The 12,680-nt window shown below is 37.9% G+C and overlaps 1 long non-coding RNA gene across 2 annotated transcripts in view; it reads left to right on the forward strand.

Moving 5' to 3' along the window:
• Positions 1 to 1,170: 1,170 nt before the first annotated feature.
• Positions 1,171 to 12,680, forward strand: part of LOC123327689 — a 36,381-nt gene continuing 24,871 nt past the window's right edge. For both annotated transcript variants that reach the window (XR_006542350.1, XR_006542349.1), the window contains exons 1-2: positions 1,171 to 2,102; positions 2,397 to 2,539. This is a non-coding gene — a long non-coding RNA (uncharacterized LOC123327689). The remainder of the gene's footprint in view (positions 2,103 to 2,396; positions 2,540 to 12,680) is intronic.

Here is a 12,680-nt window from a genome sequence, read left to right on the forward strand (position 1 = left end):
GATACTTATGTCTAGGCCCTTCTCTTGCCCCTTCGAGCAATATGCCTCTCCTCAGTAATGTGTTCATTTTATTATAAGTTTCAGTAAAATTTGAAAAAGTGGGATTTGAAAAAAAAAAAATGTATTTAGGTTGTGCTGGGTCTTCATTGCTGCCCAGGGTCTTTCTCTAGTCATGGTGAGTGGGGGCTGCTCTTCGTTGCAGCATGTGGGCTTCTCATTGTGCAGGATTGTCTTGTTACAGAGCAAAGGCTCTTGGGGCTCAGGCTTCTGTAGTTGAGGTGTGGTGGCTCAGTAGATGTGGTGCTCAGACTTCATGCTCCATAGCATGTGGAATTGTCCTGGCATGGCCCTTGCATTGGCAGGCAGATTCTTATCCACTGTATCACTGGGGAAGTCCGAAAAAGTCTGATTTTAAACTGCAGTTGGTTAATACTGCTATGTCTTTCCATTCCAATCAGACCTCTGTCACACTTTCCTCATATTGGGTAGTTACGTACATTTTTGGGAAAGTTGACTTGGGAATATTTGGTTTGTGTTTGATGGGATACACTTGTGTAGTTTGCAGTAACCTCTCTTTGTAGCTGAGTTACTGCAGGCATCCCTCATTTCAGGATTACTTCTACCACCAATGTGACAAAATATCTAGCATCGTGTCCCTGAAAAACAGAACAGAGATGATCTTATGATAGGAAAATATCCTCTAGCCCGTGGCACTAAAACAGTAAGGATGATGAAGAAGAAACAGACTTGCTATATGTAGAGTCAGGAGGTGGTCTTCCAGTTCACATATGAAGGAAATGTGTTAGCTGTGTTCCCCATATATGACAACAATCCTGAACACAGATATTACTAATGATGAGTTGTAGCCCTAAAAGGAAACTTTTTAAAAGCAAAGAAGAAACAAACTAGAGAAAAACAAACCAAAATATCCTTCTATTCCTTCACCTGAAAAAGATATTACATAATTATTGTCATAAAACAATGTGCAACCAAAAATGAGGGATAATTATTACAGAGATATTCTAGCAGTTCACGTACAAATTATATTTTTCTAGAGCTTATTGGATATTTAATATTTGTTTTGATTTGTGTTTTTTTATTATAAATATTCAATTTGTGTTTAATTTTCTATTCATACTTTGTATTTTTTTTTTCTTAAAGACTCCCAGATTGTGCAAATTTCAGGTTCCCCAAACCTGGAAGTATGAAAGATGGGTTGAGCTGTGGAGGATAAAAAGAGAAATTCCAATTTAAGTAGGATTCAAGTGGAGAGAATAGGAGAATTTGGAATAGGCAGTATTTAAAGAGATATGTTAGAGAATTTGCTTGAATTGCAAGAAAACTAGTTTTAGATTTAAAAGTACATTAAGTTCTGAACAGCACAAAAAAACAAAATCTTTACCTAAGTACATTACAGCGAAACTACAGAATATCTTAAAAACTTGTAGAGAAAACAGAAAGAAAGATGTCAATAAGAATAAAAATAGACTTCCCATCAGTGATAACTGATAAAGGAGGACAATGAAATTGTGTCCTCAAAGTGCTGAGGGAAAATGTTAACATAGAATTCTATACCCCAAACTGTCATTCAGTATTAAGAAACAAAAACATTTCCAGATATTAAAAATTAAGAAGTCTACTTTCACTGAAGTACTTAAATAATATTCCTCAGCAAGAAAACCAGACAAAACAATCCAGAAGAATCCAGAGGTGAAAGCCACGAAGAAGTGTAAACAAAGAAAAGTTTTTAAACTGAAGTATCTATTTAAGAAAACAAATCAAAACAACAGCGGAAAAACAGCAGCAACCTATTTTGGTGATTTTAAAAGCAAGGTGGAAATAAAACACTATACAAAAGTAACTGAAAAAGTGGAAAGGATGAAGATTGAACAGTCCAAGTTCTTCCAGACTATTCTTTTTTTCTAAATCAACTTTAGACCTTGAGTTGAATATTTTAAGGTTAAAGAGTTAACCTTACATTTTAAAAATTAAGAAGATAAATTAAAATGTATAACTGCATAACCAGGAGGAAATAAGAGAATTATTTATTCAACATAATGCAGGACAAAAGGAGAGACACAAAGCCAAAGCCTGAGGGTCTGGTAAGTATTATTATTTTTATTTACAATTGAGACAAATGAGGCTCAAATTGTTTAAATGATTTATCTAAAATCAGACTCCTAAGTGGTAGGAACCAAACTCTCATCTTCTGCCCTTTAGGTAGATTATGGTTCTAAGTTTTAATGTCTCTCCTTCGCTTCTGAGTCTGTAATATCTGACACATATTAGTTATATTTGAATACTTCCAAAATTGCCTTCAGGGTAAATGTTGCCGTCAAATATTTCCTTTCCACTCTGTCATCTCATCTCACACTTGCTGGTTTTGGTTGACACAGCCTTCCGAATGCTGCCCACGAAGCAGGAACTTCGCCAATTGTCCCTGTATCCTAACCTGCCCCCTGCATCCACTCTCATCTCCTGACCTTAGGAAATTACCGTACTATTGACGTGAAACAAGAAGGAATTGAAATGATGTCAGGTAAGGCCTTTACTTATAAAGTCCATTTTATTTATGGTTTCTGGATTTATCCAAAGAAATTTTTGTTGGATTTTGTGGTCCTCTTAGAGTTTAGAAGTTAACTGCCAAGTGTTCTTTCCTGTAGAAGCTCAGCTTGGAAAATGGTGTCAGTGGCCTTTCTGCTTTTTGCAGCAGCCTTATCTTAAATGGCCCTGCTCAGCTTTGTGTGTGTGTGGTGTGTGGGGGAGAGGGGAGAGATGGCAAGGAGGTTGCGGTTGGCTGTGCTTGCAGTTTATTCAACTCGATCCTTGTGTCTGCTAGATTCTATTACATTACCTACATTTTTATCTTGTATTTTGATGTTTTATCTTGTTTGCTTTTATTCTACTCAGTTATGTATATAAGAGAGTGGCTGGAGAGTGATTTAACTGAATTACTTAAGCTCTAGAAACTTGGAAGCATTCTGTGTGTGTGTGCTGAGTCGTGTCTGACTCTTTGCAATTCCGTGGACTGTAGCCCACCAGGCTCCTCTGTCCATAGGATTTTCCCAGCAAAAATACTGGAGTGGGTTTACCATTTCCTTCTCCAGGGGATCTTCCCAACCCAGGGATCCAATCTGAGTCTTCTGCATTGACAGGCAGATTCTTTACCACTGTGCCACCTGGGAAGCCTATCTCTCTGAGATACAGTGCCTTTTTTGGAGTCATAAAAGCTTGTTTAATGAACTGGTATCTTTTATCAGAATTGTGTTGGCACACATGTGTTCAAATAGTTTAATGTTCTTTCACTTCTTTGGTGTGAGGCAAAATTATATGCAAATCATTGGGCTGACACAAAATACTCACTTTACAGAAAAATAAGAAATATTTAATGTCCATAAAAGCTCTCTTTAATTCCTTTTTTCCATTCACTGTTCAAACCACTTCTTCCTTCACCAGTCTTCAGAAACAGCTCTTGTTGAGGTCATCACGTTATCTAAAAGTAAAAGTGAAGTTGCTCAGTCATGTCCAACTCTTTGTAACCCCATGGACTGTAGCCTGCCAGGCTCCTCCGTCCATGGGATTTTCCAGGCAAGGATACTGGAGCGGGTTGCCATTTCTTTTTCCAGGGGATCCTCCCGACCTAGGGATTGAACCCGGTTCTCCCGCACTGCAGGCAGACTCTTTACCATCTGAGCCACCAGGGAAGCCCACGTTGTCTACCTAAAGACTATCTTCTGTCTTTTGAAAAACACATTCAACAGTAGCTGCATCTTGAAACATTCTTTTGTCTCTTTGACATCACATTTTTTTAACTAAAAAAAAAAAATTGGGTGCTGCTCCATGCAACTTGTGGGATTTTAGTTCCCCAACCTGGAGTTGAACCCAGGCCCTCAGCAATGAGAACACGGTATCCTAACCACTGGACTGCTGGGGAGTTTCCTCTGACATCACGTTTTCCTGAAATCTTTCTCTGCTCCTTCTCATTCTGCTTTGTTGACATCACCTCCTCCATGTCCAACATATAAATGTGGTGGTTCAGGCCTGGGCCTGAGTCTCTCTGTTTCTCTTTCTTTCTCTTCTTTCTCCTTAGGAGATTTTACTTTTTTTTTTTTTTTTAAGTGTCAGATTCACACCTCTAACTGCCAACCTGACATATTCATGTGCTGTTTCGTATCTCAAATTCAGTTTGTTCAAAAAGGAACATAGTTATGTCCCTCACTAATTAAAGATACTATTAGCCACTTATACATCTCTATCTCATGTTTCTTACTGGCAGAACCCAAATTTTATTTTAATGGACAATTTTTAGAGCAACTTCAGGTTTATAGAAAGATTGGAAGAGATGGGGGATTCCATCCATTTTATTCAACATAGGGTCTCCAGTGCCTAGCCAATGTGTTCCACAGAGGAGGCACTCAGTAACAGGTTCTGGATGAGAGGAGTGATAAGCTTTTCTTCTTCTTATTTTTAATAGCTATGTCTATTGATCTTAAACTGGCATTCATCAAGATTAGATTTTTTTTTTTTTAAAAGGGTGACATAGTGGAAAGGCAGGGAAATGGAAAGCAATCCAAGTAAGAGAAAAGAGAAAGGGTGGAAGAGCCATTTAATAATTTGTCATACTATGAATCTAACTACCTCATTTTTAGAATGTTTGATCTAGAAATCATAAATGAAGGTCAATATACAAGTTTGACCATTTTTATTCCATTTGACTGGGAAAACAATCTACTTTAATTCAGTAGAGATGGCTGTGGGTCCAGTGACCATATCCACTTGTATGTGTTCACCAAGCATTTGCTCATAATGAGAAAGAGGTCACGGGATTACTATTTACCCTTGAGACAGGTTTTTAATATCTGTCTTATGCTCTGGGAGTTGGTGATGGACAGGGAAGCCTGGCGTGCTGCTGTCCATGGGGTCACAAAGAGTCAGACACTGAACTTATTGCCATGAGAAAAGTACTTTATTAATCTTTCAGAAATACATTACAATGAATCAATTATAGATCTTCCATTAAGATAATTAGATTTTTTTTCATATTTGCACTATGTAGACGGCAATAAACATAAGCCAAACATTTTGAGTAAACCTTTAAATTACAGAGTCATTTAGATTTATTAGGCAGGTGAAGTTCTTTAAAGGCAGGGAGAAAAATAAGAATTTTAAAAACATTTAATCAATGACTAAATAGTTTTTGGTTGTGGCGATAAAACTTTCAAAGCAAGTACTTGGTTTAGAAATTCATTTATCATCTGATTTTTTGATGGATTCTAAGAGACAGTGTAAAATTCTCTTTGGGAATATAAAAAATGCTGTAGTTTCAACATGCCAATTCATTTTTTTTTCAATGTCTGTTGTTACATATTTTATGAAAATATGATACTGTCATTCATCAGATCACTTTCTATAGGAGTCCAGGTTTCAGATCTCCCTGTTTGGATTAGCTTTTCTTTACTGGAAGTCCCTTAAGGCCAAATTCAAGTCTGGGATACAGTGATTTATGGTAAGAAATATAATACATATTTGGTCTTTGTCCAATTCTGGCACAGAGATTCTAAATCCCTTGGAATCTCTCAGTTGTGAGAGCAATAAAAAAGGGTCTTTTGTTAATGAGATGACTTTGGATGGGGTTGAGGATGGGGAGCAGCTTGGGATAGAGATTGGGGCAGGTTCCTGGAGAAACTCCAGTCTCCCATCTAAGTATAACCGTCCAACCCTGCGTAGCTTCTGAGATCAGATGAGATAGGGCATGTTCAGGGTGGTATGACCGTAGATGAAACTTCAGTCTCATATCCACCATTCTTGCCGGAGACTGAGTCACTAGCCAATGGCCAGCGACTTAATCAGTCATGACTATGTAATGAAGCCTCTATTAAAAATGTAAAATGATGGGGTTCATGGGGATTCAGAGCTTCCAAGTTGGTGAAGCCTAGGAGATTTGGGGAGTGTGGCATGTTCAGAGAGCATGGAGGCTTCATAACTCTTTTTCCACCCATTGTCCTATGCATCTCTTCCATTTGTCTGTTCCTGAATTATATCTTCTTATAATAAACTGATAATCTAGTAAGTAAAATATTTGTCTGAGTTCTGTGAGTTGCTTTAGCAAATTAATTGAACCCAAGGAAGAGGTGGTTGGAACGTCTGAGTCATAGGTTAGGGCCTGGATTTGCGACTGGCATTTTACGGGGGCAGGAGTAGTCTTGTATGGCTGAGCCTTTAACCTGTGGGATCTGACATTATTTCCAGGTAGATAGTGTTAGAATTGATTCAGTTGTAGGACACCCAGCTGGTGATATGGAGGAAAACCCCACACCCTGGAATTGGGTGCTGAGTTGGTGATCAGAAGTTGGATCAGAGTCAGAATTTCACCAGGGTCTCAAAACCTCTCATAGTGGCCCCACAGCGCCCCTTCTCCCCTGAAGTTCTATGTACTCTAAAGTGAGCACTGACTTTGGCTTGTTTTGTCTCGCTGCTATGCTCTGGCCAGTCTTTTGAGTTTCTATGAGTCAACATTCCTCTTCCCTAGGACCACCCCCACCTCTCTGCCACTGGGGAGGGTTATACAGGTATATTTGTTCTATCTGATTCTTCCCACAACCACACTGATTTGATCGTAAGTATTCAACACTAGATTCATGCTCAGCCAATCATACTTTCTGTTTAGGAAATTTAAAATTTGGATCAAGAGCAGCTAGTCCTTCCTGTGGGAGTCCTTGAAAATGACTTCTGTAATCAGAAGTTGTCTGTTTACAGGCAGCCACTGCAAGGTATCCCATCTGGAGAGAGGTAAGAACGAAGCAACCACATAGTGGGGAGTAGAGAAGAGCGCAGAATAGCTGATGAAGAACCTGAGGGTTTTTAGTCCATGACTGCACATACTTATGAGGGGTCAGATTTCTGTTCCTTTCCTGGGTTCAATGAAACCCACTTATATTCTGATAACATACACCCTTGTGTTGATTTGGCTGGTTTGATGGATATACTTACGCACTGAAGAAACTTGGATAAGATATATGCTTCTCATCTCAACAGTGTCTGCATATTTTAGGCGTTGAAAATATTTGTGGAAAGATCAGGAATGATAGCTTTTATTCTCTCTTCTCAGTGAGAACACCCCCAGGCTCACAATAACTACATTTCAACTCAAATTTAATTCTGCAAGTTCTATTTTTTTAAGTAATATAAGAAAAATAATAATCTAGGACTTAGCTCAAAAAGTATTAAACCTAATGTGAATATTTTCCATTTAAAATTGATAGCTCCAAGACTTCCTGGCTGGGTGACTTCGGACAAGTCACTTAATTATTTTAAGCCTCTTTTTTTTTTTTTAATACCTAAAATGGGGATGATGACCGCCCTGCCATGAGGGGCTGTTGAGAAAATTAATTTGGAGACTGTGTTGTGCCCAGCACGTAGTTGGCATGTCTATTAGAACTGATTGTTGCAAGTGAGAGAAAACTCTGATAGTTGGCTAAACAACAGAAAACTATCCTGCTATATGCACAATTGCACTCATCTCACACGCTAGTAAAGTAATGCTTAAAATTCTCCAAGCCAGGCTTCAGCAATATGTGAACCGTGAACTTCCTGATGTTCAAGCTGGTTTTAGAAAAGGCAGAGGAACCAGAGATCAAATTGCCAACATCCGCTGGATCATGGAAAAAGCAAGAGCGTTCCAGAAAAACATCTATTTCTGCTTTATTGACTATGCCAAAGCCTTTGACTGTGTGGATCACAATATTGTGGAAAATTCTGAGAGATGGGAATACCAGACCACCTGACCTGCCTCTTGAGAAACCTATATGCAGGTCAGGAAGCAACAGTTCGAACTGGACATGGAACAACAGACTGGTTCCAAATAGGAAAAGGAGTACGTCAAGGCTGTATATTGTCACCCTGTTTATTTAACTTATATACAGAGTACATCATGAGAAACACTGGACTGGAAGAAACACAAGCTGGAATCAAGATTGCCGGGAGAAATCTCAATAACCTCAGATATGCAGATGACACCATCCTTATGGCAGAAAGTGAAGAGAAACTAAAAAGCCTCTTGATGAAGGTGAAAGTGGAGAGTGAAAAAGTTGGCTTAAAGCTCAACATTCAGAAAACAAAGATCATGGCATCTGGTCCCATCCCTTCATGGGAAATAGATGGGGAAACAGTGGAAACAGTGTCAGACTTTATTTTTCTGGGCTCCCAAATCACTGCAGATGGTGACTGCAGCCATGAAATTAAAAGACGCTTACTCCTTGGAAGGAAAGTTATGACCAACCTAGATAGCATATTCAAAAGCAGAGACATTACTTTGCCAACAAAGGTCCGTCTAGTCAAGGCTATGGTTTTTCCTGTGGTCATGTATGGATGTGAGAGTTGGACTGTGAAGAAGGCTGAGCGCTGAAGAATTGATGCTTTTGAACTGTGATGTTGGAGAAGACTTGAGAGTCCCTTGGACTGCAAGGAGATCCAACCAGTCCATTCTAAAGGAGATCAGCCCTGGGATATCTTTGGAAGGAATGATGCTAAAGCTGAAACTCCAGTACTTTGGCCACCTCATGAGAAGAGTTGACTCGTTGGAAAAGACTCTGATGCTGGGAGGGATTGAGGACAGGAGAAGGGGACGACAGAGGATGAGATGGCTGGATGGCATCACTGACTCGATGGACGTGAGTCTGAGTGAACTCTGGGAGTTGGTGATGGACAGGGAGGCCTGGCGTGCTGCGATTCATGGGGTTGCAAAGAGTCGGACACGACTGAGCGACTGATCTGATCTGATCTGATCTGATATGTAGTTGAAAAGACCAGAGTTATGACAGCCTTCAGATGAGGTTTTACTCACTGATAATACGGTTTCTCCATTCTGCTTTTTGCAATATCAGTCTCATCCTTAAATTCTGCCCTGTGGTCTCTCGGCAGATCTGGGTTCTCCCTACGTGGTAGCAAATTGGATGCAAGAGTCCCAGCTGTCTCAGCCTTATGCCTCAGCTCAGCAGAGAGGTGTATGTTTTCGAATGGGCCAGTTCATTCCCGCTGGATTTCCTTATTACCCCAGTCAACATAGGGAGGAGAATGGGATGGGATTAACTGATGAATTGCCCCAAACCAGCACCCATTTCTTCAGCAGGGATCATGGGAAGGATAGGTCCCCAGAAATGAAGGGGATAGATTTGATACAGATGTCTTCTTCAACCCAATAAATTCAGCAATTGCACCTTCAGAAGAATTTAAAAAGCCTATACAATAGACTATATTATCTTCCCCAATATTTTATTACATATGAGCTCTCACCGTTGTATAACTTTCATTAGTTTGTACCTCAATATGGTTTTTTAGAAAGGGATACTAAGAAATATTCTTAATTGAAGGTTGATCTGAACAACTTATTATTTGGCCCTTTTAAAAATTTCAATAGGTTTTTACTTTTCAGATCTTCTAAGGAAATGGGACTTTTGCAATGTTTTAATTCAAAAAAATAACTCTGCATCTTAATGTAATGGATCCTAATGTCTTTGGTCCCTGTAAAATTTTCCTGTTCAATTATTCCTTCAAGAGCTTTGTTCTCCCATGAACCTTACTTTTTGTTACCACATCTTTTCAGAGATGAACTTATGGATACAATCAAACCTCTTGGCATCTGGTAGAAGCAGAGAATCACATCTGGGAAGCTATTTATTAAGCCTCACGTTTAAATATGTTCTAATGCAGTTTAAGAATTCAGTTTAATAGTGTACATTACATTGGCTTATACCAGTATTTTTAGATTAGCAATTTTTACAAATTTGCTATTCTAATCTTCCTGAAAACAATTCCTTAATTATCCCCATTCCTCTTTCCCCATTTTATTCTCTCATTTTATTATTTCCAATAATCACTACTTAAAAAATTTAAACTTGTAACCTACAGAAATAGCTACATTTTACATATGTTAATACCATATACAGGCTTTCCTGGTGGCTCAGATGGTAAAGAATCCGCCTGCAAAACGGGAGACCTGGGTTCCATCCCTAGGTCGGGAAGATGCCCTGGAGGAGGGCATGGCAACCCACTCCAATATTCTTGCCTGGAGAATCCCCATGGACAGAGGAGCCTGGTGGGCTCTACAGTTCATGGGATCACAAAGAGTTGGACATGACTGAGCAACTAAGCACAATACAATATACTTTACATTATGACCCAGCATATATACATACACACATATATAAAACAAGTTTTACAAAACACTTACCTGTACAATTCAACTGGATGTTGTCAGTTCTGTTTTGTTCTATTCCATTCAACTTTATTATGTAAGTTGCTCCTTTATAATCCTGTAATTTGACCTCATGATCCACTGATGTGTCTCAATAATATAACTTGAAAATTATTGCTAAAGTGGTACTTCCACACTAGGAGTTTTTTAGCCCCAGGGTTTTATGATTGAACTCAAGAGTTTTGTCTTTGCTAAAGCAAAATAGCAAATATTTCTGTTTCCACTTAAAAGGACATTATACAAAATAAAATGATTATTAAAACATTTCCCTTAACTACATAGTTGAAAGCCCACTAGAGCACATCAAGGGACAGTACACGACAGTAAATAAAAACCAGATAAATATTATCACGATTCAGCTGTTCAGTTGGTTTACTACCCAACAGAGCAATTCTGGGTACCTTGATGTTTTGACTGTTATGCAATTAATTTCTGCAAATCTGCATCATGAGATGTATAATTTAATTCATCTGATAAAAATTTTTATATGATACATAATTATCTCTAACACCTATAGAAACCAATTTATAAGAGAAAATAAATTGTTAAATTATATCATTTACTTTTTATTTACTGGGACTAACCTATGTACAGGAGCAATGAGTTATTTTTGAGAAGTGCCTATGTGTAGTAGTGTAAAAATTCCTCTTTTGAATTGTCATTAAGAAATAATAAAAACTATCAAACTGAACCAAGTGATATTTTAAGCCACAAAAATATAAGAACTGCAGATATCAGATCACAGTTTTGACCCATTTTTGATGCTATACCACACTACTAAAATCTCAAAGTTTTAATGTACATTCTGTATACTGAGACCAAACAGAAGGTACTTATCAACAGATTTTCTGTTACTTATATATTTATTTTCTGTTCACTGGGTTATATTTTTTTAGAGTCTACATATATATCATATAGTATTTGTCTTCCTCTGTCTGACTTATTTCACTTAGCAAAATACCATCCAAGTCCATCCATGTTGTTACAAATCACAAAACTTCATTCTTTTTTGTGGCTGAGCAGTATTCCATCGTATGTGTGTGAACACACAGGTACTACATCTTCTTTATCCATTCATCTATTGATGGACATTCAGGTTGCTTCCATATCTTGGCAACCATAAATAAAGCTGCTATGAATGTTGGGGCAATTGTACCTTTTTGAATTAGTGTTTTTTTTTTTTTTTTCCACATATATACCCAGGAGTGGAATTACTGGGTCATATGATAGTTCTGTTTTTGGTTTTTTTGAGAAAATTCCATGCTGTTTTCCACAGTGGCTGCGCTATTCCTACCAATAGTGTGCAAGGGTTTCCTTTTCTCCACATCCCTGCCACCATTTGTTACTTCACAAGAAATGTAGCAATGGAGATGGGGTTACAGAATTAAGAAAATTCAATCATACATGAACAAATTGTGTAACCTGGATTTTATTTTTTAATTAAGCTGGGCAGTTTAGCTGGTTCCTCATTCTCCCCTGCTGCAGTATAGTTTTCAAAAGGTTAATGTTTATGACCCTCGGGCAAATATAATGTGAACCCATGTCAAAGATTTCATTTAACTCATTAATTAATGAGAACACCAGTAAAATACTAAAACTGGTCTACAGAACATTTGAGAATCTACAAACACCCACATACACAAAACAATATAAGGGTAAGATTTTTCAGTTAGATACAAAATTGTTACCTTTGGGGTTAGCTCTTCCACCAAAAGAAATTATTTATGTCTCTACTAGACCAAAATTTACAAAAAACTTTGATCCGATAAAGCTGTAAAATAGCCCAGTCAAAAGAAAACCAACCCCAGTTTTACACTGAAAGAACATTTTACAATTTCTTTTGCCTATTTTCAAGTTCTGAATAATTTTTCTGACATATATTAGTATTTTTAATGTTGTACTGTCCATAATCCTCTGTACTTACTCCTTAGTGATTTTAGTTGGTCTTGCAGTTATAAATTATATAAACATTTTGATGACTTCTACATATCAGAATCTCCTTCTTATCGTCTCCACTGCCACCACCTTTCATCATTAGGTATGTCAGTGCAGAAGGAGTGAGCTTTAGGAAGAGAACTTTCCCAAATAAAGCAGAGCTTTGATTTGTTCAAGGGTAAAGGAATAGTTCTCTAAATCTGAATAGACAAACTGGCTCTCCAGAAAACCTATTATCCTGAAAAGTTCAGTAATTTATTGAGTAGAATATTATTTCTTTGATTTATATAATTATAAATTAGCTACATAGCTATACAATTACTATGTAGCTAATCCTAATATTCCCCAAGAATGTATAACCCAACTGCCTCTATTGAAGTATGTTGTGGATATTCTGTCTTTTAGATACGAGTTTTCAAAATTTATTTTATTTTTGGCTGTGCTGGGTCTTCGTTGCTGTGCACGGGCTCTCTCTAGCTGTGGCGAGCAGGGG

The sequence above is a fragment of the Bubalus bubalis genome, chromosome 10 (genome assembly GCF_019923935.1).
Source record: "Bubalus bubalis isolate 160015118507 breed Murrah chromosome 10, NDDB_SH_1, whole genome shotgun sequence".
Taxonomy (NCBI): Eukaryota; Metazoa; Chordata; class Mammalia; order Artiodactyla; family Bovidae; genus Bubalus; species Bubalus bubalis.